Here is a 24302-nt window from a genome sequence, read left to right as displayed (position 1 = left end):
GCTTTAAGGGCCGTGCGTTGGTAAGTTGTAATGGAATCGTATTAATAGCGAAAACGCATCTATGATACTATGATAATGCATGTATTTTTGTGTAATGACAGACATTCTTTCTGTGACAAATTACACTTCTTCCGTACCACACATGAATTTGTGCATCTGGTGGAAGTTGTATTGATGGCTTCGAACGCTAAGACAACGGCAATGGCTCTCGCTGTTGCTCCGTGTGCCCAGGTTCGAATCCTGCCCGGGCTCTGCCGAAAGAAGAACAAACAAAAATTGAAGACGAAAATGTTTAAAAGACTTAATTTGGCAGTTCATTACTACCAAAATTGATAAAAAAATTGGGAAACAAGTGTTAAAAAGGACCGCCCCACCCCATGCCATAAATAACGCCCACAACAGCCCTAACTGTCATATAAACCGATAAACCGAGGCAGCATCCTATGCCAATGAAGGATTCCATCGGGTCAATCCGGTTAGTACAACCGGCTGCCATAGGATTGTTAAATGAAGGGTAGTTGCAAACAGTTTCGCCACTCATGAAAATTATTTACTACCAAAATTTAAGAAAAATCCAAATGTGCCACAACCCAAGAATGCTGTATTCGTTGTTAAATCCCTCAGCGAAAGGTTGGTCATTTTAACCTTTTTGCGACACATCAAATTATACATTTGCAACCCTACAAAGTATACATAGTAGATGATACATATTATGAACCAGGTCTGAACTTTTTTGTATGCAGCTGCCATAAAGCCCTGTTTGAAGGTATTGAACGCACAAAAGCCGCATTTCTTACCCAATATCTTATGGGGTGATCCGGATTGTAAGAGGACGAGGCTATTACTGAAAGCAAGTAAGAAGGAGGGAGGTCTGTATAGGTTTTGGTATCATAGCGGGACACATAGGACTATGAGCTCATTTGTGCAGAATCGGTGCGGTAAATGATAGCATGTGTGGGGCATGTAGGGAAGACGTTGGAGCATTTCCAATGCCTTTGCCTGGCTTTCGCGGCTAATAGCACCGGTACTTAGGTGGGACACTATAACAGACATGAACAAACTAAGGGAAGTAGTATGGAAAACAATTAAGGATTTTGTAGTTAGCACGGAATTCCTAACTTAAAATTTTCTGTTTTCGAAGTTTTTTTTTAGTATTTGGAGCGCACAACAAGCCGATTACTGGCTTAGGTGTATGTCTATAGTGGCGTGAAGCGGATTAATATCCGTACTCTCTTTTCAACCAAACCCTACCTACCCAGTATTTACGAAATTTGGAAGAGATCCTTTAACACTCATTCCACCTACAGCCAATATCACAACTTACGCCCCTTTTTCCTAAAAATTTGAAGAGATATCTATGGTTTTATTCTGAATTCCTAACGAATAACCATAATCGACAAGAAGTAAAATAAATTTGAGTTATTTCTGACGATTTTTCCAGCAATTAACTTGGCATTTATATGTTGGAAAAAACTACCAAAACAAGTTGGTCAGCCTATTTACCTACCAAAAACATTAGCAACTAGACTAAATTCCTCAATGCCAATTGACTCCTAACAAATTTTTTCAGGCCATAGAAGGCACATTTGTTGTCCGACTTTAACATTTGTTTGAAAGTCAATATTTGATAGTACTTGCAAATCTTTCGAAATTATGCCTCATGTTTGTTTATAACTTTGATAATGTGCTACGAAAGTAAAAAATGTATACAGTCATATTAGTTCATGTTTTGGAGAAAAATTGGCTTATCGGAAGTCGGCAATTTTTATCGTTCAGAAATTCAAGCAAAAAATTTTGTTAAAAATCTTAAGAGTGACATTTCTAGAAACCATTCTAGTATCTTGTTGTAGTTGATGGTTTCTATATTAAAGAAGTACACCTATGGTAATAAGTCTACTATTTTTACCAGCAAGTGCGGTATTATGCCAAACTCATTCATTCATTCCACAATTCTTCACTAAATAGTCATAAGAAATTTTTTTCTTATTGTAAAGTACGAGTAGCTCAGGAAAGTTTTTTTTGTAATTGCTACAAATATTCCATTTTTATTATTTTTTTTTTTTTTTGTAAAAAAATGTACCAACCCAATATGCAAATTTTGGCAATGAACATTCCACTAAGGAACAGGGGCAAACATCTCACATATCAATGAGTGCAGACCGATTTAAGTTTTAAGCTCAATGATAAGGGATCTCTTTTTTATAGCCGAGTCCGAACGGCGTGCCGCAGTGCGACACCTCTATGGAGAGAAGCTTTACATGGCATAGTACCTCACAAATGTTACCAGCATTAGGAGGGGAAAACCACCACTGAAATTTTTTTCTGATGGTCTCGCCAGGATTCGAACCCAGGCATTTAGCATCGTAGGCGGATATGCTAACCTCTGCGCTACGGTGGCCTCCTACCAACCCAATATAAATGGTCTAAATAATGAATACATCAAATTTCATCAAAATCGGACAATGAAATCGAGGGTCAGGCCTTAATGGGTTAAGAGATAATTAGGTTGATTTTTTTTTTAATTTCGTTGTCCTGCCTTTCAAACCTATTATGGTTGAACAGTTTTCTAACCAAAGACGAAACGCGTCACATAGTGGTTGGTGTGTGTTGCGATCTCTGACTTTCCTTTTTCATTTGCAAAGAAAATCTCCAATCATTGAGCTCGTCTCGAAAGAGAAAAAAACGAAAACATTTTTGCTGTAACATTTTTTAAGGCAAGTTGTGTATCAACTGTTTTCAAGAAAATTTCGCTGAGATTTTGCTCCAAGTAATGTTTCATTAAAACTTCCGCCAATAGCAAAAATGGCATTATTTGGTCCTCAGAAAAGCTTTATGCAAATTTTATACTTAGGAAAGATTTGCTGAATTTTTTTTATTGTTATGTCTTTGAGAGCACTTTATTGTAAATTGGTCCTTTTAGAATTTTGTTTTTAACTTTAATTTTACCCGATTTTGCTGTTATTTTATATGCGAACTAAACTTTTGTCTCAAAACTGGCTAATATTATTGTCCAGTTTTTGCGGCTTACTGGCATAGGTACTTAGATGGGGACACAATACCAGACATGAACCAGCTCAGAGGTGTGGTATGGAAATCAATTAAGGATTTTGTAAGTAGTACGGAATTCCTGACTTAGATTTTCTTTTTCGAGGTTACTTTTTAGAGTGCACAACAAGCCGAATACTGACTTAGATGAATGTCCATAGTGGCATGGGACGGATTAATATCCGAAACCGCTTTTCAAACTAACCTAACAGGCCAATTTAAAGTCGATTGTTTAACTTAATATATCTATGAGATTGAAGGATAAATATTTTTTACTTTTTTTTTTTATTTTGCTTCATGTTATTTATTTTATTTTTTTATGCGTTTTTATAGCATTTTATGAATTTGAAGGATGTTGTATGTTTCGTACTTTTTTTATTTTGCTTCATTTTGTTTATTTTATTTTGAATGTTTTGTCTTATTTTCTTGAATTTAAAACAACAAATTATTGTTTTATTATTTTGTAGGTCTTTTATAAATTAATTTTTTTTCATAATAAACAAAATAATTTTTTACTGTTTTATATGAACTTTCGAATACAATAATAAAATAAACAACTTGAAAAAAATTAATTCTCTTTTCTATGTACTGCTTTTATAGCCTCCACCATATGATGGGGGTATACTAATTTCGTCATTCTGTTTGTAACACCTCGAAATATGCGTCTGAGATCCCATAATGTATATATATTTTTGATCGTCATAACATTTTGAACCGATATAGCCATGTCCGTCTGTCTGTCGAAAGCACGCTGACTTTCGAAGGAGTAAAGCTTGACGCTTGAAATTTTGTACAAACTCTTCTTATTATTGTAGGTCGGTTGGGATTGTACATTGGCCATATCGGTCTATGTTTTGATGTTTGCGTGAGTGTTTTGTTATGATATCCAACAACTATGCCAAATATAAACCGATTTGGGATATTGACTTCCTGAGCCTCCAGACGGCGCAATTCCTATCCGATTTGACTGAAATTTTGCATGACTTGTTTTCTTATGACTTCCAACAAATCGGTCCATAACCTGATATAACTGTCATATAAACCGATTTGGGGAATTGACTTCTTGAGCCTCTAGAGGGCGCAATTCCTATCCGATTTGACTGCAATTTTGTACAATGGCCATGAATTTCAACATACGTGTCATATATGATCTGAATCGGTCTATAGCCTGATACAGCTCCCATATATACCGATCCCCTTTTTTATTTCTTGAGCCTTTTAATGGCGCAATTCTTATTCGAATTGGCTGAAATTTTACACAATGACTTGTACTATGGTCTCCAACATTCAATTCGATTATAGTCCGAATCTGATCATAACTTGATATAGCACCAATACCAACAATTATTTTCTTTTATCCTTTGTTTGCCTCGAAAGATATACCGGGAAAAGAACTCAACAAATGTGATAAATGGTGGAGGGTATATAAGATTCGGTCCGGCCGAACTTAGCACGCTTTTACTTGTTTAGTATATTTAATTTTCTTGGTTTTATTCAATTTATTTTTTTTTAATTAGTTGCATTATTTTTATATTATTTTTTAATTTTACTATATTTAATTTCATTTAATTATTATTTAGGGTTTAATTGAGCCCTGTATCAAAACAAAATCGTGCTCTACTCCGTACTTAATAGTCTTTTGGTAGGTGGGGCAGCTTAATCAATTTGACAAAGGTGCTGATGAAGTTATATGGCGTAACAGAAATCACGATCCACTAACCAGCCTTAAGTGTTCTGAATAATAACACACACTTGCGCAAACTTATTTAAGTTATTTACTATGCTATTCTTTGAATAGAAAACATTGAATGTGAACTCGAGCTGGAAGATCTTGGAAAAATCAAGGATAAATTTTAATATGCAAATTTTGCCCATGAACATTTCATTTCCACTAAGGAACAGGGTTAAACTTCTCTCATATCAATGAGTGCAGTCCGATTCATGTTTAAGCCAATGATATGTGGTCTCCTTTTTATAGGCGAGTCCGAATGGCATGCCGCAGAGCGACACCTCTTCGGAGAGAAGTTTTACATGGCATAGACCTCACAGATGTTGCCAGCATTAGGAGGGGAAAGCTACCGCTGAAAAATTTTTTTGATGGTCTCGCCAGGATTCGAACCCAGGCGTTCAGCGCCATAGGCGGATATGCTAGTCTTTGCACTACGGTGGAATCGGGTTTATTATTATAAATATTTAAATTTATTTCAATTTGTTTCATATGGGTAATTTTTTTAGTTTATTTTATTTTGATTTATTTTACTTTATTTTTGTTTTATTTTATTTTATTTGTTTTTTATATTTTACTTACTACTTATTTTAATTTATTTTATTTTATTCTTTTTTATTTTAATTTATTTTTTTTATTTTATTTTGTTTTATTTTTTTATTTTATTATATTTCTTTTTATTTTATTTTTATTTTATATTATTTCATTTTACTTTATTTTATTTTATTTTTTTTTTACTTTATTTTATTTTACTTCATTTTATTTTATTTTATTTTAGTTTATTTCCTTTAATTTTGTTTATTTTATTTTATTTTGTTATTTTATTTTATTTTTTTATTTTATTTTTATTTTATTTTATATTATGTTATTTTCTTTTATTTTATTTTTTTTATTTTATTTTAATTTATTTTATTTTATTTCACTTTATTTTGATATATTTTATTTTATTTTATTTTATTATATTTTAATTTATTTAATTTTATATTATTTTATGTTATTTTTATTTTGCTTTGTTTTATTTTTTTATTTTTTTATTCTTTTAATTTTATTTTAGTTTTTTTAATGGTTTTAAGTTATTTATTTTATTTTATTTTATTTTATTTTGTTTTTATTTTATTTTATTATATTTTATTATTTTATTTTATTTTTGTTTATTCTATTTTTTTTATTGTATTTTTTTTATTTTATTATTTTTATTTTATTATTTTTATTTTATTTATTTAATGTAACCTATTATTTTATTTTATTAACACTTTTTTGTTATTGTTTTTTTTTTTTTAATTTACTTTAAATAATTTTTATTTGAATCTTTGGATTTGAAACATGTCCTTTTCGCTTCCAGGATACACAGTTTTCAACTGCCATTATTTACTTTGAAAATATTGTAATCTTCATTTTGACGGTTTGCCTCAGATGAAAATATTTCTCGAAAAACTGATAATGATATTTGTTGTAAATGGTTTTAACAGCGTAAATATATTTTTTTGATGTCATATTTTCTTAATATCCCTCTTTGACGAGACTTTATTTGTTTTAAATAGATTCGGCTACTTTTTTAAGGTTTTTTATTTTAAAAAATAACAGCCTACTAGTTATTTATAAGAAAGTTATATTCATTCTCTATGATTCTTTCATTTTATATGATTCAGATAAAAATATTTTCAGGGGTTTAAACATTATTATAGATTTATTTACTGGTTCTCAAGCACCTGCTTTATCCAATTTATTTAAAATTTTTTTGTTTAAAAAATTTAAATTATTTAAAACCGAAGTATGTTTCACTTTTTAAAATATTTTTTGTCATAAAAAAAACAGAAAAAATAATTTCAAATCGATTTTATTTAAAAAGAAATTGTTATGTGCATTTTTGGTATTTTTGTTGTATTATTTTTTGTTTTGTTTTTTTCCATAAAACACTTATTGAAAAATATTCTCATTAAAATTTTTTAAAATTTTTTTAATAATTTTAAAATCACTTTCCAAGTTTTCACTGTTTTTTTTTAGTTAGCAGTTGAGTTAATTCACTTATTTTGTATTATTAAATATATTTTTTTTATATTATTAAATTAATATTAACAAAAAAATGCATTGAGCAAAAAATGATAGCTGATTATTATTAAAAATAAAATTTATATACCATCGAGTTATCGTTTGGGGGGTTTTTCGTTTTGTGAAAGCCGTTTGTTATTTTGGAGGTGGCCGAAATTAACGAATTATGACGTTTGTTTTTTTTTACTTTTTTATGAGTTGAGTTTAATGCTTCGTTGCTTTGAAAGAGATTTTTTTCTAAATGATGTTTAATTAATTTGTTGTTAGTTGTTAAAGCGCAATTTTTTGTTGTTGTTTTGTTTTTAATGATCGTTGTTAAATGATTTATTTTTCTTTTTTTTAAATATTTAAGATTTTCTATGTTTCTTTTTTGTATTCAAAGTCCTACGAACGAATATTTAAAGCGCGCAACAAACGTAACGTTCGCTTGACCTAAGATGAATAACTCTTAAGATGTTTAAGTTATATCCTTTTATTTGAATACATATAATTTTTGGAGTATTTTCTATACAGATACGTTTAGATATATATATATATATACACATTTAAATATATATATATATATATATATATATATATATATATAAGTAGGTGTAGATGTATATATATTTAAATGTATACACACTGATGTTTTAGATGAATATTTTTTGGAGAGAGCATAGCCGATGTGCGTAAGTGGGAAATTATTCCAATATATATAATTATTTATATATATATGTGTGTGTGAGTGCGTTCATATATATATATATATATATTATATATATAGTATATTATTTTGATTTGAAATAAAATATTTAACACGAGAACTCACGCCAAAAGTAGCCAAAGCTAAACTAAACCTTACAAAATGTCTAATGGTCACAATGAGTCCTTCTTTTCATTTCGTTTTGTCTTGCAATTCGGTCTTGGTCTTCTACTTATGGCCACCATATCACTGCCAGCACCACCATCACTTCTAACCACCAGCAGAAGCAGCAAAGCCTGGCAACAACACCAACAAACAGCTGGCAAATCTCTTGGCATATTTACTTGTGCACGAAAAATATAATAAGGCAGAAAGGCGAAAAGCACAAAAACAGCTTCCAAGGAGAGAGGGAGGACCAGCAACAACAATGTCCTCATCATCATCATCAGCATCATAACATACATTGCCACACAAATGCCCTTTCAAGTAAGTCAGTTCAGCTACACTCACACACACACACACACAAGAATTCCTAGCCCTCATAGTGTGGTGTGCATGCCAAAGGATCCTTGCCCAATGTTGAATTTAAGAAAGGATGCATGCAGCAAACATGGCAGTAGGAGGAGTAGGTAGGAGGCCAAAAGATGCCATAGCCAAAGACAAGAGGTGCAGGGCATTTGCTTGCTTAGTTTGTTCTAGAGACTCGGCACAAGAGCAAGTGGACTTCTCACAAGGTTCGGTTCGTTAGAATTTCCTTCAGCCAAATGCAGAGAATTTAGACGAAGTCGTGGCCGCATCGCAGTCGTAGCATTTTCGTCCTGGCTCAGCGTCAGCTTCTTTCTCATTTTGAGTTTTACTATATTATAATTTTCTATATTTTCTATAATGTATAACATTTCACTGGCCTCCCTCCCCCCCTTCAACAATATCACCAGCAACATGCAAGTGAATGTAGCGGCAATTGTTGCTGGGGCAGCTGCAGCAATGGCTGCTGCTGCTGTTGTCGCACTCACTGCCACAATTACCTACCAACCATCTTTGATTTAAAATTATCCACAGACACAGACGGGAGACTTGGAAGCAGGATTTCTCAGCATTTATGTGGACAAAAACACACACACACCCATAGAAACTGACACATTTGTACCCTCCATGGTCAACAACATTTTATAAAGTTATCTATTTTATATATATAATATATATACACATTTCTTTATATACCCTTACCCATTCACACACACACACACAAAAATATATAGAAATTCATATAATTTCTATACATTTTCTCTGCCACTTTGCAAATGTAAGAGCAGCAGCATCTAGTAAATGTGTCTTGCAACATGTTCGTATCTCGGCAGTGCTCTGCGAAAAACAAAACCGAATGACTTGGCTTGTGTGCAAGTCGTCACTGTGTTTGTGTGTGTGTGTGTGCCAAAGGAAAAGAACAAGGATAATGCGCAGTAGTACACAAAAACCCATTTGTAGCAAAGACCAACACTTATACGCACACACACAAACACTCACACACACACACACTCTAAAACATCCTTCCTTAGCTGAGTGGTAAAGGAAATCTTCATTCATGCCAACAACACAACACGAAGACGTTCGTCTTGCCGACATCAAAATGGTCCACGAAGGTGTTGGTAATCGTCGCTAATGCTATGTGTGTGCAAGTGTTGATAACTAACGATGCTGGTGTTTGTAAAAATGTGTTTTTTTTTCGACATTAGTATTGGTGTTGGGGCAAATTTGGTAGTTGTATGCTAGGTTGATTTCTTAGTTAGCATTCCATGCAAAGGACCCCTTGGGGTAATGTTGAATACCGTTTGCCTGTATTTGAGATGCTGCTAATGCCGTTGACTATGATTGGTCAGGATTTATTTAATATTCATCTTTTCTTAGATTGTATGCGTATCTTAAAATGTCGAGGAACTAAAATGGTTGGAGAAATAAGATGCCCAGAAATAGGGGGAGCGAAAATGTAGGATAAAGGTAGGATAATTCTCTACATTATATCATTGGTAAGAGAGAAAGTTAAGATATATTTTTGTTTGAGATATAAAAGAAGGTGATCCTGAGAGAATTTCTTTTAAATTATTTATAATAAATATAGAAGTTATAAAAAGATAATTTGTGAACATTTAAAATGTTTTTGTGATGAAGAATAGAAGGTGGTTGTTGGGAAAAATAGAAATCGTTTTTCATATACTAAGGATTAGGTTGCAGATCTTGCCCATGAACATTCTAATAAAGAACAGGTCTCAACTTCTAACATATCAATGAGTGCTGTCCGATTAAAGTTTAAGCTCAATGATAAGGGACCTCGTTTTTATGGCCGACTCCGAATGGCGTGCCGCATTGCAACCACTCTATGGGCAGAAGTTCTTACTTGGAAAAGTACCTCTCAAAGGTCGCCAGCATTGGGAGGGGATAATCATGGCTGAAAATATTTTTTCTATAATTCTCACCGGGATTTAAACCCAGGCATTCAGCGCCAAACACTGATATGTTTACTTCTGAGGTTAGAATTAAATAAATTAGCTATGCCTATTGTGCACTGTATTCTACTGTTTATTGAATGATAACCTCTGAGGTTAGAATTAAATAAATTAGCTATGCATACTGTGCACTGTATTCTACTGTTTATTGAATGATATTTTCTTATAGTTATGTTGGCAAGCAGAAATACTGAGAACAACATAATATAAACTGTGATTTTAATGTTTTCTATGTAGGCTGTGAATTGCTCTTCACCGGAGATTTTATACCCTCCACCATAGGATGGGGGTATACTAATTTCGACATTCTGTTTGTAGCTACTCAAAATATTTGTCTGAGACCCCATAAAATATATATATTTTTGATCGTCTTGACATTTCATGACGGTCCAGCCATGTCCGTCCCTCCGTCCGTCCGTCTGTCTGTCGAAAGCATGCTAACTTTCGAAGGAGTAAAGCTAGCCGCTTGAAGTTTTGCACAAATACTTCTTATTAGTGTAGGTCAGTTGGGATTGTAAATGGGCCATATCGGTCCACGTTTTGATATAGCTGCCATATAAACCGATCTTGGGTCTTGACTTCTTGAACCTCTAGACGGCGCAATTCTCGTCCGATTTGACTGACATTTTGCACATAGTGTTTTGATATCACTTTCAACAACTGTTCGTTCAAATCGATCTATAACTCGATATAGCTGCTATATAAACTGATCTTGACTCTTGACTTCTTGAGCCTCTAGAGGGCGCAATTCTCATCCGATTTGAGCGAAATTTTGCACGTGGTGTTTTGGTATCACTTGCAACAAATGTGCGAAGTACGGTTCAAATCGGTCCATTTATTGATATAGCTGCTATATAAACCGATCTTGGGTCTTGACTTCTTGAGCCTTTAGGAGGCGCTAAAACAGAATTATAAGTATATTTTTTTTAATACGGAAATCATGTGTAGGTCATGCGGGGGAGATGATGGACGTTGGAGCACTTCCTTTGTCATTGCCCGGCTTTGCTGTCTAACAGATACCGGCACTTAGGTGGGGACACAATACCAGACATGAACCAACTTAAGGCAGTGGTATTGAAAACAATTAAGGATTTTGTAAGCAGCAGGGAATTCCTAACCTAAAATTTTCTTTTTAGAGATTACTTTATAGTTTTTAGAGCGCATAACAAGCCAATTACTGGCTTACGTGTATGTTCATAGTAGCTTGGGCGGATTAATATCTGCACCCTCTTTTCAACCTAACCTAACCTATTCTAATATCGAAACCATGAAATGTCCGATTTTTGGAAACCCTGTGAGTATCATAAAGACACTAACACGGTAAGTGAAATACGCCAGAAGTTTCAGAATTTTTTTTAAAAATCTTGAGCTATAAAAAATTCCATTTTCTTTCGAAACTCTGACCTCATATAACGGGAAAAATTTTATTAAACTGGCTTTATTCGTTCACTTTATTTCAATCCAAGCTCCAATGGGACACTGACTAATTAAAGATACAATTTTTGTAAAATGGCACTACATTTAGGCAATTTTCTAACTATACCTTGTTAAGCAGCTTTGTTGGCCTTTTGGGCGATTTGCTGGTTAGGTTTAAAGGGTAGCACACCTTAGGTGAGTTCACTCGGAGGCCAGTTTGGCCTTTTGTGGTACCCTAGGGAATTGATATTGTACGTTTGTGTTTGATCGCAGCTGATCTTTGCTTTTTCTCACTATCTAATCAGGAGCTAAAATTTTCTTAACAAACTTATTTAAGATAATCTTAGGATAGTATGCTCAAAAATAATAGAAACAATAAGAAAATGAATATATATAAATAATAAGAAAGTAAAAAAATTAAAAATATTCGAAATATATAAAATACTAAATAATATTCGAAATATATAAAATACTAAATACCATGGTTTCAAAAACAATTTCTTTGAGCGCAAAAGGGAATACAGTTCAGAGATTATTTATTATGACGAGTAATGATACGATAGATCACCAAAAACATCACTTCTATGACGAATGCAAACAAGAGTCTATTTCATGATTAACAAGCACCCTCTTAACAAAACTCAACTCTATATAGTCCAAATGTTGCTTGTACTGTCAAAGTCATATTCGCTTATGACAACATTCAAGAGAAGAACATTCGGTCATTATAGCCTATTCTTGATTTATTATATGTATCTGATGCTGGAGCAAAAATTGTCTTTTTGTTTGTTTTGAAGTCAATTGGTGATTTAAGTATCCAACCCTATGTTCCACATTCATTCTTTTGGGTCTACAGTTTTTTACTCTGACCACCGTGGCCCTTAGACTAAACGTCAAGGTCAATGTTCTGGTACGTAAATAAAAAATTTTTAGCTGTAGTTGCAAATGAAAATTTGCCCATGAATATTCCATTAAGGAACAGCAGGCAAACTTCTCACATAACATTGAGTGCTGCCTGATTCAAGTTTAAGCTCAATGATAAGAGTCCGAAGGTCGTGCCGCAGAGCGACAACTCTTTGCGGAGAAGATTTTATATGGCAAAGCTGTAGTTATCCCTAATTAATAAAGGCTATCATTGGCAAAATTCTGCAGTTGTTATCGTCTCACTTTTCCCCTTAGGGATTTTGTAAGTAGCATGGAATTCCTGACTTTGATTTTCTTTTTCGGGGTAACTTTTAAGTATTTAGAGCGCACAAGCTGAGTACTGGCTTTGTTTGTATCCATAGTGTCATGAGGCGGATTTATATCCACACCCTTTTTCAACTAATGCTGGCAATATTTTTAATGCATTCAGACATGCGGGTAACGCTGGTAGCCAGGTTCGATTCCATCCAGAAGCCTGGTCTGTCACTACTGTGGTATCACAATGGATTGGAATAAGTGATTCGGTTTGGAAAATAGACTACCACTCTAACCTTTCCTAACCAGCCATTTAAAACTTTTCTACAAAGAGGTGTCGTCCAGCCACAAGCCATTTGAACTATGCAATAAAAATTAGAGCTTATCATTGATAAGAGAAGAATGTCTCAGCTTTTCCTTAATTGGGTTTCGTTGGCAAATTTGCATTTGCTTTCCTTCACTAATGTTAACGATCTAGGTAGGTGGTAAGTACGTCGTATTCCTAGTCGTATGAAAAAGAGGCCACCGTGGCGCAGAGGTTATCATGTCCGCCAATGACTCTGAATGCCTGGGTTCAAATCTCGTCGTGAACATCGACAAAATTTTCTGCGTAGATTATCCCCTTACTAATATTGGCTACATTTGTGAAGTATCTTGCCATTTTAAAACTTCTCTACCAAGGGGTGTCGCTATGCGGACCCAGAATAAAAAAGTAGGTCCCTTATCATTGAGCTAAAACGTTAGTCGGACTGCACTCATTGATATGATAGAAGTTTCCCCTGTTCCTTAATGGAATGATCATGGGTTATTTAGAAGTAGTAGTGGTTTGAAATTATCTTTGCAGAGATATCGCTAGATAGATGTCGTGTCGATCTTCCCAATGTTCTTTAATAAATTTTGCGGGGAAAACCATTTCCTATCATATATATGGGCTCAGAAAGAAAAATTGATTTCGTTGACTGCATTAGTTGAGAAAATAAAAGATATAATAAAAGTTGTAAGCAGAACCCATCGTACACTTCCATATTATGATTCCAATTAAATCTTTATAACATATCATTCGATGACGCTAATCAAGGCGGTAATATAATGCGTATATCACAAAAAAACTACTTGAAAATTAAATCATTACGGCGAATGGGTAAAAAACTATCCTCATATAGAATTGCCATAAAAAAAATTTGAGCTCTAGTTAGGAAGGAAATATAAGGCTATGATTTGCGGGAAAATTGGCTTGTCATAAGTCAGAAATAAAGCTCAAAAATTTTAACATAAAATTTTCCAAAAAATTTTGGAAGTGATCATTCAGAGGTTAGCATGTCCGCCTATGACGCTGAACGCCTGAATCCGAATCCTGGCGAGACCATAAAAAAAATGTTCAGTGGTTGTGTACCCCTCCTAATGCTGGTAATATTTATGAGGTACTATGCCATGTAAAACTTCTCTCCAAAGAGGTGTCGCACTGCGGCACGCCGTTCGGATTCGGCTATAAAAAGGAGGCCCCTTATCATTGACCTTAAACTTAAATCGAACTGCACTCATTGTTATGTGAGAAGATGGCCCCTGTTCCTTAGTGGAATGTTCATGGGCAAAATTTGCATTTAATCATTCTGGAAACCGCTGACTAAATTAAAATTTGAGAAATTTAACCTTAAACGGCATAACCAATTTTTCAATAGAACCACTAACGGAAAAATCAGCTTAGGTATTCAGTTGTTAGTTTTCGTGAAAACATTTTATTTTTAATTTTTTTTTCTCTTCTAACATGCACACAAATTTTTTGCCCATTTCTGCTTTGGTATTTATGTTATGCCATTTGAACAGAGCTGGCAGTGCTGGGTTGCGTATGAGCAACATAACCACTCATCATGTCATTCATACGCACCATGGGCAAATTTAGCTCTACTCAGAAACGGTATGACAGCAATTGTACGCACATTTAACAGTCAATGTATGTTTTTTTTTTTAGAAGATGGGAACAGTGCTCTATAAATAAAATTTTCTTCTACATAGTAGTAAAGGACATTATGAACTATAGCTATCTTCACTAATATTTCTCAGCTTAATCACATAGTTATCTGCTATTTTTTGCTTTAAGATTGTAAGATTGTAAGTTCAAATTTTTTGACTTGGAAAAATTTGTCCGATGGATTTTTTAATAATCTGATGGCGCTAAATCTAGTGAAGCAATTAAAACTTTATATTCATTATGGTTTCATATAACGGTTGGTCATTGATTTCATATAATTTTTTTTAATCTCCCAAAGGGGAGAGATACGGGCGGGAAAGATATGAGCTTGAATATTACTAGAATAAAAGATTTTTATTGATTACAGAAAAGAAATGGCCAGACATACTGGCGGAATGGCAATTTCTTTTCTGAAAGAATATATTTGTCCGTGTCAACGGACAAGAATGATAAAATGTTTCCATGGTGTGTGTTCGTCTGATATTCGTCTTCTTATTCCCGATGTAAGGATGTATGTCAGGGATACTAGACATTCCAGGAACTCACACCCGTTTGTAATTGATTGGCCAGCGGGCCGCACAATGCATTATAGAGAGAATTCTTATTTCGCCCGAACCGTTCGGATGTGGAATCGACTTCCGGCTAATATTTTTCCCACCCACTTTGACATCCAAAGATTTAAGACAAATGTCAATAACCACTACATCCTTTTCCCTGCCTCAAATTCCTAATTTCCTCTTGCCAACGCAATGCACTGTATTCATACATCATTAGCAGACGTTTCGGAGGCTTGGTTAAAGCCTCCACTTCAGTACCATCATATTCATGGACCCCGGCGTCTGCTTTAATTCATGGATTTTTGCCAACGCATGGATTTGTGAACAGCACCTTGAGAGCATCACCGATCTTGCGCACAGCTTTCTCATCATAAAATTTTCCCTTAATATGCGATGCATAGCGTTTTTTGAATTACCTGTGATCTTTGCCATCTAACATTTTGTGGATTTTAACCATTTCTGAGGTGGACACCTCAATAGGTCGACCACCATGGTGTTCAAAATGGCAGCTCTTACGGCCGCTCTGTGACCTTTGCATCTAACATTTTGTGGATTTTTATCCATTTCTAAGGTGGACACCTCAATAGGTCGACCAACATGGTGTTCAAAATGGCAGCTCTTACGGCCGCGCTTTAACTCAGTTACCCAACATTTTATAGTTGTAAAAAAGCGCTAGACTGCCCCAAAATACAATTTAGCTTCTTTTAATATTAGTGGGACTAAGATCGGTGGAGGCCACCGTAGCGCACAGGATAGCATGTCCGCCTGTGACGCTGAACGCCTGGGTTCGAATCCTGGCGAGACCATCAGAAAAATTTTCATCGGTGGTTTTCTCCTCCTAATGCTGGCAACATTTGTGAGGTACTATGCCATGTAGAACTTCTCTCCAAAGAGGTGTCGCACTACAGCACGCCGTCCGGACTCGGTTATCATAGAGCGTAAACGTGAATCGAACTGCACTTATTGATATGTGAGAAGTTTGCCCCTGTTACTTAGTGGAATGTTCATGGGCAAAATTTGCAATTTGAGATCTTTCAAAAGAAAGTATTTTTTTACATATCGGTTAACAATTTTTTCTAACTAGGCAGACACCATGGTGGTTTGAATCTTAAAACATGTGCTTTCAAAGGTTGCAAATTTGTACAAATACAATTAATTTAATACTACTACCGCCATTTTTGTGTAAGGTCGGCCGCCCGCGCATAAAATCCTACTTCAACCAATGATTTTAAATCTTAAACCAATAGCACTAGACCGTCGATTACTTTGTCCGATTTTTATAAAATTCCATATTTTCGTTATTTTGATCATCCATATTGACTTTTTTAATCTTTAAACAAAAAAGATTTTTTAAAAGATTTTAAAAATATATGAGAAAAAAATTTCTTATGATTTCCTCAGCCACTATAGGTTTATGACATCCATTTTTAATTTCTAAATGTTTTAAAAGCATTTGACGAGGAAGGGCAGATTTCAATGACTTTAGCAATGAAATAAAACAACGAAGTATAAAGAACTTGAAACAGGATGTAAAGTGCAGTACCAAACTTTTGAAGCTTTGTTTGTTTTTTTTAGAAAACTCTCGCATCGATATTAAATTTTGGTAGAAAGTTTCCAATGCAAGGAATCTCTAAAATGTTTATAATATTTTTTTAAACAATTATTTATGTTTTATATCTTTTAGTAACTCTGAATAAAGAAAAGTTGTTTATTCGAAAATATTTATTTTTTTTTTAAATTAACTTTTAAGCATTAACCATTTTTTAAGACTTGCTAATAGACATAGAACATAAATATTTTTTTTTTAACAATTTTGTTAACAAAATTCTATTCAATTTTGGAAGCTGGTTACGTTATATTTACTTTCAATTATTTTTTTGTCATTTTTATTCACACAATTATATTTTTTATATATCACAATCTGTAAAAGATAATACTCCAAAAATTTTGAATTCGAAAAACAAAGAATACTGAAACTTGTCATGTTTAAAACTTATTTGTTCATGGAAATTCTAGCTTTAATTTTTTTCTTTTTGTTTTCTTTGGCATTCATTCATTTCAACTATCTACCATAAACTGTGCCGAAAATCTTCAACATTTTTTTTTTATGTTTTGTTTTTGAATAATTTTTATTTTTTTGGTTTTAGGCCTAGTATTTTTTGCGCGTTTTCTCATTCTCCTTCAAGACCCTTCCTTTTTCATACGTTATGTTGTTTTGTTTTGTTCTCTTCTTTAACACATTCCACAGTTAAAACGGCAATAAACGATATACGCAAAAGAAACAAGGAGAAAAGCTGACAAAAACCTAGGCTTTCATGCCTAATTTCGTTAAAGAGTCGTGTTTTTTTTCCTGTCTTATCTCAAATGTCTACCACGTTGTGTCACAACAACAGTCTGACTGTGAGACCGAAAACGAACTAAATTTTATGAGTCTAAGATCGCAAAAAAACCCCACAAAAAGATGCCTTGCAAAAGCTTGCTAAATTATTAAGAAGTCCTAGATAAATTATGTGGTAGGGGGTAAGGTAAGGAGCTAAAAGAGAGTTTAACGTCTAAAGGGTGTCTTAGCTCAGCAGCTGTGGCAGCAGCGCCAGTAGTTTTGCAAAAAAAACATTGCAAAGCTCAATACAGGCAACCACCCCCCTATTTCATTGACTCTCATGGATGTTGTGTTAGATGAGCATTCTAAGAATTGAGCAGAAGGTATTGAAGAAGCCAAAGGAGAACAGATAACCAGAGAGACCATCCAGACTGTGGCAGACCATTTAGATGATGATATGAGGGGTATAAAAGCAATGTACAATTGAGGTTTGAGATACATTGTGATTTTGTTGTTCTGTGGAAATTCTTCTAAATAACATAGGTCTTGGTAGTACAGAAGAGCAAATAAGCAAATATATAAAGAGTTTAGATTAAGGAGTATTAAGAGATTTTTTAATATTGAGAAAAAAACAATTAATATGTGGATTGAACTTTTGGCATAATAAACAATTTGGAAAGATGCAACAATATTTAAAACGTCAACTATTAATATTAAAATTAAAATGTAATAAAATATAGTAAAAAAAATATAAAAAAAAAAAATTTATTTATTTTAAAAAATTAAAAAAAAAAAAATTAATTATTATGGACTTCTCTGATAGTCCATACAAATTGGAATATCAATACAAATACAATACAAATTTAAAATATCTAAGATCATTATATTCATAGTTCTTAAGGAATAACTTTAAGAACTTAAACCAAATGAAAGGTGCCTGGACTTTACAGGAGTATAGACATTATGACCTAATGATAATGAAAGAATCGACAGTAACACAGCGATGAAATACACACAAAAAAAGTCGTGCTAAAATCAATCTAAAAATACTTATTTTACCCCCACATTAGGTTAGGTTGAAAAGAGGGTGCGGATATTAATCCGCCCCATGCCACCATGGACATACTAAAAAGTAACCTCGAAAAAAATCTAAGTTAGAAATTGCGGCTACTTATAAAATACAAATATGGTTTGTCCATAAACTGGCATAGTTTAGGTTGAAACGAGGGTGCGGATATTAATCCGCCCCATGCCACTATGGACATACACCTAAGCCAGTAATCGGCTTGTTGTGGCTTTAACAACTGTAAAGTAACCTCTAAAAAGAACATTTTAAGTTAGGAATTCCGTGCTACTCACAAAATCCTTAATTGTTTGAATACCACTCCCCTAAGTTGGTGTCTGATATTGGGTCTCCACCTAAGTGCCGGTATCTGTTGACATACCTGGCATAGCTCCCATGTAAACTGATCTCCCGATTTTATATTTCGAGCCTCTATAGGGCGCAACTCTATTCCCACTTGATTGAAATTTTGCACAGTGACCTCTTTCATGGCCTCCAACATCCAAGCCAAGCGTGGGCCGAATATGGACCCGATATAGCTCCAATAGCATTTTCATTCTTATTGACTTTCGTTTATCTGCCTAAAAATTGATACTGTGCAAAGAATTTAAACTTGAACCCTGCCGAACTTAGCACACTGTTACTTGTTTTCAAGTTAAATCTGGGTGGCCGTTAAAAAAAAAGTGTTTACTGTAAACCTATTTATAATCAGCGCTCTGCTTTGCAGAGTAGTTTAACCACGTTAAAATATTTACAAATGCTGTTGTTTTTGATTTTCTCGCCAATATCAAGTGGTGGGAGACACCTCGAAACTTGGTGTCAAAGATTTTAGAATGAGCGCAGAAGATCAAGGCGCTTGCAACGCTATTCTACATTCGGCTAGTGGAAGAAATGTTCTGTTATAGCCAATTAAAGTAAACCAAGTAAAAGCGTGCTAAGTTCGGCCGGGCCGAATCTTATATACCCTCCACCATGGATCGCATTTGTCGAGCTCTTGCCACGGTATCTCTTTTTAGGCAAACAAAGGATAAAAGGAAATAATTGCTATGTTATTGGAACAATATAAAGTTAAGGTTCATTTCAGACCATAATTGAACTGAATATTTATATTGAAATGAATATTTATATATATATATAGGGGTTTATAGGGGAGCTGAATTAAGCTATAAACGGAGTCATGCAATTTTCGTTCGTCATGCCATTCATGTTAAAGGTCATGAGAGAAGCCGTTGTACAAAATTTCAACCAAATCGGATAATAATTGCGCCCTCTAGTGGCTCAAGAAGTCAAGACCCCAGATCGGTTTATATGGCAGCTATGTCAGGTTATGGACCGATTTGAACTATTCTTAGCACAGTTGTTGGAAGTCATAACAAAACACGTCATGCAATATTTCAGCCAAATGGGACAGGAATTGCTGCCTGTAGAGGCTCAAAAAGTCAAGACCCCAGATCGGTTTATATGGCAGCTATATCAAGTAATGGACCGATTTGAATTATTCATATTCATATTATTCATTATTATATTAAGTAATAACAAAACACTTCGTGCAAAATTTCAGCCAAATCGGATAATAATTGCGTTCTCTAGTGGCTCAAGAAGTCAAGACCCCAGATCGGTTTATATGGCAGCTACATCAGGTTATGAACTGATTTGAACCATACTCAGTACAGTTGTTGAAAGTCATAATAAAACACCTCTAACGGCTCAAGAAGTCAAGATCCCAAATCGGTTTATATGGCAGCTATATCAAATCGTGGGCCGATATAGCCCATTTACAATCCCAACTGACCTACACTGCGGCTAGCTTTACTCCTCCAAAAGCAAGCATGCTTTCGACAGACGGACGGACGGACATGGCTAGTTCGACTTAAAATGTCATGGCGATCAGGAATATATATTCTTTATGGGGTCTTAAACGAATATTTCGAGGAGTTACAAACAGGATGACGAAATTAGTATACTCCTATCCTATGGTGGAGGGTATACAAATTTGCTATATGAAAAGTAGTCTTTTTTGAAGACTTTTATGATTCCATCCCATTCTTCAATAATTTTGTTATCATATTGTAGAACGAAAAAAGTGTACATTTTAGAAAGGGACAGTAGGAATTAACACATCATTCAAGTCACATTATAAAGGGTGATTTTTTAGCTTCACTAACTAATGTCTTTTAAATCCTTTTAAAAACTAACTTTTTATTGCGATTACCAAAAAAAAATTAATAAAATACAATGGCCACAGTTATGCATTGAAGCTAAAATTCCCTATTTCATTTGCCGTCGCCTTTATGTTTTTGCTTAACCTTTGTAGAGGATAAAAGAAAAGTATTGCTATGCTAATTGAATTCAATGCTGGAGACCACAGTAGAAGTCCTTGTGTAAAATTTCAGCCAAATCTAATAAGAATTGCGCCCTTTGGGGCTCTTTAAGTAAAATAGGGAGATCGGTTTATATGGGAGATGTATCAGATGTATCAGTATGTATCGTATGTTGGAGGCCATGGGAGAAGTCGTTGTACAAAACTTTCTAATGAAATCGGAAAATAATTGTGACCTCTAGCGGCTCATGAAGTCAAGAACCCAGATCGGTTCATATGGCAGCTATATCAGGTTATGGACTGATTTGAATATTTGGCACAGTTGCTGCAAGTCATAACAAAACACCTCATGCAAATTTTCAGCCAAATCGGTTAAGCATTGCGCCCTCTAGTGGCTCAAGAAATCAAGATTCAAGATCGGTTTGATAGCAGCTATATCAGATTATGGAACGATTTGAACCATACTAAGCACAATAGTTGGAAATCACAACGGAATACGTCGTGCAAAATTTCAGCCAAATCGGATAGGAATTGCGCACAATAGAGGCTCAAGAAGTCAAGACCCCAGATAGGTTTATTTAACAGCTATATAAGATTATGGACTGATTTCAACCAAGGAATTGCGCCCTCTTGTGGCTCAAGAAGTCAAGATCCACTATCAGTTTATATGGCAGCTCCATCAAAATATGAACCGATATGGCCCACTTGCAATCCCGTCCGACCTACACTTATAAGAAGTATTTGTGCAAAATTTCAAGCGGCTAGCTCATTTATTCCTTCGAAATTTTGCGTTCTTTCGACAAACAGATAGACGGACGGACGGAAGGACGGACGGAAGGACGGACGGAAGGACGGACGGAAGGACGGTCGGACGGACGGGCATGGCTAGATCGACTTAAAATGTCATGACGTTCAGTTTGATGTAATCAGTTTTAGCAAAACAGTACACTTTTTCAATTGCTACATCTCTTTTAACTTTAAGAGTGGGATGGGGTATAAGTAATTTGGGTGATGTCTATCCTTAGGACTTATAACCGGATCATAAGAATTTTAACTTTGTTCTAAACAGTTTTCTATTTGCCAAAAATGTTTGAAATAATCATTCCTTATTTTGCTGAGTCCGAACGACATGCCGCATAGCGACACCTCATAGTAGAGAAGTTTTGGTATGCTAGGTTTACACACAACTGTAGCCAGCATTAGTAACCATTGATGGATTTAATTTTTCGCCGGGATTTGAACCCAGGCATTCGTCGTCACAGGCGAACATGTTTAAACATTTGCCTTCTAAGGCACTTTTTTAGAATTTGAAACAAAAATTTGGTAAAATAATTGAAAAAAAAATTCTTACAAATTATTTTATGTGAAATGTGGTGCATAACCCAGCAAATATATTGATGCGATTTCAAAAAATTTTTATTTGGAGTTCGACGTTGAACTCGTTGCCTCGTTGAACTCCAAAATAAAAATTTTTTAAAATCGCATCAATATGTTTGCTGGGTTATTCACCATATTTCATATAAAATAATTTGTAAAATTTTTTTTCACTTATTTTACCAAAATTTTTGTTTCAAATTCTAAAAAAGTGCCTTAGAAGACAAATATTTAAAGATGCTAATCGCTGAGTGGGTGGTGATTACTTCCAGTCAATGCGATTTTTGAGGAAATTGTATGGATATTTTTTGAAAATGCCTATTTTTTTTCTTTACTGGGGAAAAGCAATGGTTATGATCCAGAGTCAAAAAGGATCCCTTAAATCCATTTAAAAATATGAAATGATATTAATGATAATCTTTTCCATTTGCAAAGAAAATCTCCGTTCATTGAGCTCGTCTCGCAAGAGAAACAAACAAAAACCAGTAAGGATGGGGCAAAAGGCGGGCGGTGCCGACTGTATAATACCCTACACCTACCCTATATTGTATTTATAGGTCTACCACCATTTCTGAATCAATTTTGATGGACGTCGGCAAATATTTTCAAACTGAAAAACTACAGTTGACAAATGACAACATTATGGCGAATTATCCAAAATCTAACGAACATATATATGGGGGCTATACTTCTGAATCGATTTCGAGGAAATTTCTCAAATAATTTAGCATTCGTCGAGGAAAGCTTTGTGCAAAATTTTGGCAAGATTGGTCAAACAATGCGCTTGCAGTGGGTCTTGGGGTGGAAATCTGGCCATATACATATATGACAACTATATCTAAAACTGGGCCGATTTCTATAAAATTCACCAGTTATATTGAGAGTCATAAGAAAATCCTTCCTACAAATTTCGAAAGAATCGGTTAACAAATTAGCACTTTTTTTGCAATATTTCTCAAAATCGGACGAACATATATATGGGAGCAATATCGGATAAAAACTGCGACCTGTACTTTGTACACAAATTAACATGGTCAGACGGACAGACAGACGGGCGGACAGACGGAAGGACAATCGAATCAGAAAGTGATTCTGAGTCTATCGGTATACTTATCAATGGGTCTATCTCTCATCCTTTTGGGTGGTACATACTAATTCACTAAGTTATAATACCCTGTACCACAGTAGTGGTGTAGGGTATAATTAATGACAATCTTTTGCAAGTTTTTGAAAGTTATTAGACAAAATGAAAATGCACAAAATATTTTTTTTTTTTAGTTTTGAAGTCTTTATCGTTTCTTTAGCAGCATGGACATTTTTCCTTAAAAGTTTGTTTGGTGGGGCAATATATTTGAGAAAATTCTATATTCACTTTGAAACATCAGTGTGTAAAATTTGAATATTTTTATAATAAATTTTAATAATTTTTTTTTATTTATAAATTTTTTAATATTTTTTGTATAAAGACATTAAAAATGTTTTTGTTTTTTGGAAAAAAAGTTATTGCAATTTTTTTTTTAATATTTTTGGGATAAAAACTTTAAAAATGTTTTTTTTTTTTAAATTATAAAATTTTTGTTTTAATATTTTTTGTATAAGGACATTAAAAATTTTTTTGTTTTTTAGGAAAAAAGTTAATAAAATTTTGTTTTAATATTTTTTGTATAAAGACATTAAAAATTTTTTTGTTTTTTAGGAAAGAAGTTAATAAATTTCTGGTTTTAATATATTTTTAATTCAATTTTGTTTTGCTTCCGTTTTTTTGGAACCGGCATTTCGTTAAATTTATTTAAAATTACTTTTATTTTTTATATTTGATTTTTTTTTTCTAATTTTTTATAGATTCCCGTTATTTTTTGCACAAATTTACTTTTTTTAATAATTTATTATTAAACCACTTATTTTTTTTTTTGTTTACTTTTTTTTTTTGTTTTAAGAGAATCGTTAATGCTCGTGGATTTCATCAAACTGTTCTCTTTTTCTTGAAATCACTCGTATGTTTCTTCAGCAGGAGAAATGCATACAAATTTAACGAAATGTATCTAAAGCCATAAAAAATTTCTTCGTTTCTTTCCTTCTTAACATTAGAGATGTTATT

General features: G+C 33.8%; 1 protein-coding gene across 4 annotated transcripts in view; it reads right to left on the bottom strand.

The window, feature by feature from the left end:
- The window catches only part of LOC106080393 (homeobox protein prospero), a 237675-nt gene that overhangs the window by 184400 nt on the left and 28973 nt on the right, over positions 1 to 24302 (bottom strand). The gene's annotated exons all lie outside the window — the stretch shown is intronic.

This window comes from Stomoxys calcitrans, chromosome 2 (genome assembly GCF_963082655.1).
Source record: "Stomoxys calcitrans chromosome 2, idStoCalc2.1, whole genome shotgun sequence".
Lineage (NCBI taxonomy): Eukaryota > Metazoa > Arthropoda > Insecta > Diptera > Muscidae > Stomoxys > Stomoxys calcitrans.
Note: the sequence above shows the minus strand (reverse complement) of the source record. Positions and strands in the feature narration are given on the sequence as shown.